The sequence below is a fragment of the Montipora foliosa genome, chromosome 13 (genome assembly GCF_036669935.1).
Source record: "Montipora foliosa isolate CH-2021 chromosome 13, ASM3666993v2, whole genome shotgun sequence".
NCBI lineage: Eukaryota > Metazoa > Cnidaria > Anthozoa > Scleractinia > Acroporidae > Montipora > Montipora foliosa.
This window is the reverse complement of record NC_090881.1, coordinates 39,268,478-39,273,200: the sequence shown is the minus strand read 5'-3', so window position 1 is coordinate 39,273,200 and position 4,723 is coordinate 39,268,478. Positions and strand designations below refer to the sequence as shown.

At 39.5% G+C, this 4,723-nt stretch overlaps 1 pseudogene; it reads right to left on the bottom strand.

Moving 5' to 3' along the window:
* Nucleotides 1–224: 224 nt before the first annotated feature.
* The window catches only part of LOC137983200 (fibroblast growth factor receptor 1-A-like), a 63,761-nt pseudogene continuing 59,262 nt past the window's right edge, over nucleotides 225–4,723 (bottom strand).

Below are 4,723 nucleotides of genomic sequence, written 5' to 3'. Positions count from 1 at the left end.
AATATCTCCATATACAGTCTCGCGTCATCCTTTGGGGAACAAGGGTGGCGCAGTGGTGAGAGCGCTCGCCTCCCACCAATGTGGCCGGGGTTCGATTCCCAGACTCGGTATCATATGTGGGTTGAGTTTGCTGGTTCTCTACTCTGCTCTAAGAGGTTTTTCTCCGGGTACTCCGGTTTTCCCCTCTCCACAAAAAACCAGCAATATTTGATTTGATTTGAGTTTATTTCTTTAGTGTCGCCAATTAATGCTCTTGTGCTATATCCATTGACACTTAAATAAAATTGTTACTATTATTATTATTGTTATCATTATTGATTGATTAAAAAGACAAACGCAACTAGATTCATTTTGACAACGTTTCGACATCGTCCGATGTCATCGTCAGGCAATGAATTTTAATCGGATGAAGCATAACTTATAGTACAAGAACAATAGAACAATAGAACAATATATACAATAGTACGCTAACAATAAATGTGAAATCTAGGTAAATAGTTTTGCCCTGACAGAGTCTGACTGCACATTAAGTGATGGTTTTAATTCTTTGATGTAGAACATCTCATGAATTAAGCAATCAAATTTCGATGCGCATTTCTTTAAGACACTAAAACTCGCCGCTGCAAATTCATTGCACGTCAGCATTGACGATCACGAAGACGAATGAGGGCTCAAATTCGTCAACCAGTCATCATAATCTGTTTAACAAGGGATCATTTCTAAGTTCGGTCACGTTAGAGTTGCAAAAGCCCTCTCCCAACAGAATAGTTTGCAACCAAGGCAACGGGCTGCAAGAGATCTTTTGTTTTCGTCCACCAACATGGCGGCGGTGACGTAAAATGTGTCGGTCACGCAACTTTATGATGGTTTGTGTGGGAGAAAATCGTTGTGTTTTCGCAAAGAAAACAACTAACAGAGATTGTACGTCGATCACCAGCTCAGGAATGACGATCTCAAAGATAAGAGAGGGCTGAAAGTAGTCATCTAGAAAGAGTGGATCATTTCCAACTCCGTCTGGAACGCAATGAAAAAAATTGTTAATTCACTAAACGAATTTCAAACACATCTGGTTTAAAATCAATAATTTCTAACACGTGTTTTGAAATCAATTCATTTCAAAAACAAGTACAAAATGGCTCTTAATTGTAATCTCTTGAAAGGGGAGCAGGGCTGCTAAGAGCACTCGCCTTCCATCTATGTGGCCTGGGATCGATTCCCGGATTCTACGCAATATGTGGGTTGGGTTTGTTGGTTCTCTACTCTTCTCCGAGAGGTTTTTCCTGGGTACTCCGGTTTTCCCCTCTCTCAAAAACCAACATTTGCAGCGTAGCTCAGTTGGCTAGTGCGCGGCTTTCGGGGCAAGGGGTCCCCAGTTTGATCCTTGGTGAGTTCAACGACTGTTTCGACTTTCCTCTGATCCGTGTAGCTATAGCTTTAAATATCCGTGAAATGGAGCACTGACTGAGGCAGGGGGGTAAAAGGTCCACCGTCGGCTTCCATTGATACCAGTTTCGTAACTGAAGGAACTACAAATTAAATATATTGACCTTACTTTACTTTACTTTATCTGCATGCATTCGTTTTTTATAAAATGGGTAGACTTCGGAACAGCACTGGCCACGCAATCTTTTTCCTCCTCCCAGCTTTTAGTGGTCTAAATATTCACTCTGCAGTGTCCATTCCGACAGGGCAACGAGTGCCTGCTTACAACTCTCAGATGCTTTTGAGAAACCATGAGGTGTACAAAAAAATTTGACTTAAAAAATTGATTGAAATTCTGATTTCTTTTGTTGGAGAAGTAATTTCAAAAACTCGTGCGTCGTGCTTCATTGGATTTCCAAACACACGAGACATTTACACCACTCGGCCCGCGGTTTCGTGGTTTCAAATGTTTTCTTGTGTTCGGAATAAAGCACTCGCACTCGTTTTTGAAATATTATTTCAAAAATTAGGATTTTCCGAGATTTTGCCAAGGGAAAACCCAGGCAAAATTGTCAAAAATTAGTCGATTTTTTAGGCAAACTTATAGAAGCTAAAAAAAACTAGTAAGTAGAAGTGGGATCATGGCTTTATTTGTATGCATTTATTTTTCGAGTATCCCATAATATCCTATGCTAGAAACACCTTGTAAAGAGGCCTACAATGAAAGACAGGAGACGTCTGTCAATAGTGCCGAAAATCGGGATTTCCTCCTTGCCCCTCGCCTAGGGGGGAAAGAAAGCAAAAAATTGCCGATTTAATAGGCAAAATTCTAAGAGCTAAACCATATGAAATGCAAGTGGGATTATGGTGCAGCTAGGATGCATGGACTCTCCAAGGATCCCAGAATTCTTTTGGCCAAAAAATCTCTTGGAAACGGCCTAGAATTAAAAATATGACAGGTTTTTTCAAAAGTGTCGAAAATAGGGATTTACTGATATTTTGCTGAGGGGTGACCAAGGCAAAATTGTAAAAAGAAGTCGTATTATGGCCTAATTAATATGCAATGATTCTCGAAGGATTCTCATCCTGGAATAGGTCTTTTATCGAAAAAAGTCTCATCGGTAGATTTTTCTTGCGTAATTAGTATATGTAATAGGACTACATGCTGTCCAATTTGAAAATAATTGGATGAGAAAAATTCTGAGGACTGCCAAAATTGGCAGTCCGAGGAATTTTTTGAATCCAATTATTTCCAAATTGGACAAGCATGTAGTCCTGTTACCTTTTAATTATATAGTTAGTCAGTTATAATTGGGGCATTGCTTAGTTAAGCTATTTAAAATATCCTTAAAGAAAGGCAAACTAAAATATTGTGAATTATTTTTATTTCTAAAATATTACCTCAACTCCAGAGGAATTCTTCGTCTGCTTCGCTTAAGGCACGAGAGGCATTTTTTCGCTTTCCTTAACCTTGCGCTCGCTTCAAGTTGTCTCCTTGAATTTGCAAATTCACGATCTCGCAAAACAAAACACTGTAGTTTCTGCCAAAGTTTTTTCCAACGAGCACTGCATGACAGCCAAACTTTCTGGTTCGTATTCGTGACCGTCCTTTTTTCTAATTTCAGCGAAAAAACGGCAAAGAACTGCATCTAGCTCATGACGAGGAATGTCTTCTAACTTTTTCGCTTCGTTACTTCTACAATGGAAGTTTATTTTAGCCCCAGAAAAAAAAAAAAGTTTTTCGGCCAAAAAAAAAAAAAATTAAAACAAACACAAGGAAAGAACTTTGCTTAAAAGTATCCTGATAATTTATGGAAACTTGTAATGCTATAAATACGATCTTCTAGTATCATAGCACATCCAATTGTTATTATAAAAGCGTCTTAACATGAATTCTTGAGTTAAAAATATATACGTCTAGGCTGGAAAAATTCAATACGAGACAACCATGAAAGAAGCAGTATCCAAGTCAATTTCAGATTCCCTTGTAAGTCCGATAGCGTTCAAATGGTCACCTAAAAAGCATTCTCAAGAGTGAATTAGATAAGCGATCTTGCCCCAATACAGTCACAAACAGATTTTAGATACACTTTGCGCGCGAAACAACCACTCGGAAGAAACCATGTCAAGCGTGAACCATGTCACGTTTTTTTGAGGGACATGACAACTGATTTTCGCGGGAACGGTATCGTAAAAATAGACTCATTTGTGATAGTGCTGGGAGCCCACCAATGCCATAATAACACCCTTATCTAATTCGCTCTTGGTATTCTCTGTAGAGGGAGTTTCAATCGAGTGTCGTAAAACTAAAACCAAAGTAATTACTTTGGCCAATCAAAAAGGACGGAGACTATCCAGTAAACCAACCAGAACTCGAAGTAATTACACGTAGCCGACACAAAGCGCGGGGAAATGTGTACGCGCGAGCCTCTCGGTTTTGGTTTCACTTCTGATTGATTGAAAAAGTGGCGCGAGAACTTTCAACCAATCACTGAGCGAAGTAATGCAAAACACTCAACACTCGATTGAAAACCGCTCTATCTTAATTTGAGAATTATTATCTACTTGTGTGAGTTAGACAATCAAGCAATTGTATCAAGCTTTCATTTCACAAGTAAGATACATAGTTCGTGGGAGATGTCAATCAATCAATGAATCGATGAATGAATGAATGAATGAATGAATCAATCAATCAACTTTAGACAGAGATGACGAGTAGGAGTTCTTGAGAACTTGTCACCACTAGTACGTACGTGTATCGTAAAACCGATCTAAGAAAGGAGATGCTAGTAATCAGAATAGACATTATCATATGGCCCGTAGGGCCCCGCGCTCTTTCATTGTAAAACTATTGGGAAAATTCCCGTACGACGGCCGTACGCATTAGCGCGAGCAGGGCCGGTAAAAGCCGTGAGGCCCTACTAGGAACACGTACTGCTCCATGTGATGCGAGTTTAGAGGATTTCGTCGCTTTTAAACATCCAAGTTATTTACAGCCAGAAAAGCAAATGCAAACAGCATATTAGATAAATTTTCTGTGCAAATTTTTGTTACGTATTTTGCCCAAACTTCATATTCTGAGTGCTCATGATGAATAGTGTTAAGAGCCCATACGATAAAATGCTTATTGACTGAGTTTAGGTCGGATCGGGCAGGAAAATATTTGGCCGTTGGTCTCAGTGCACGGACCTAGCTGCGTTCAGTCGGTCCGTACGCCATATCCTCGGGCCAAATATTTTCTCGTCCGGCCCTTCTACTCAGTCAATAAGTACATATTATTTACAAATCTACTAATGTAGAC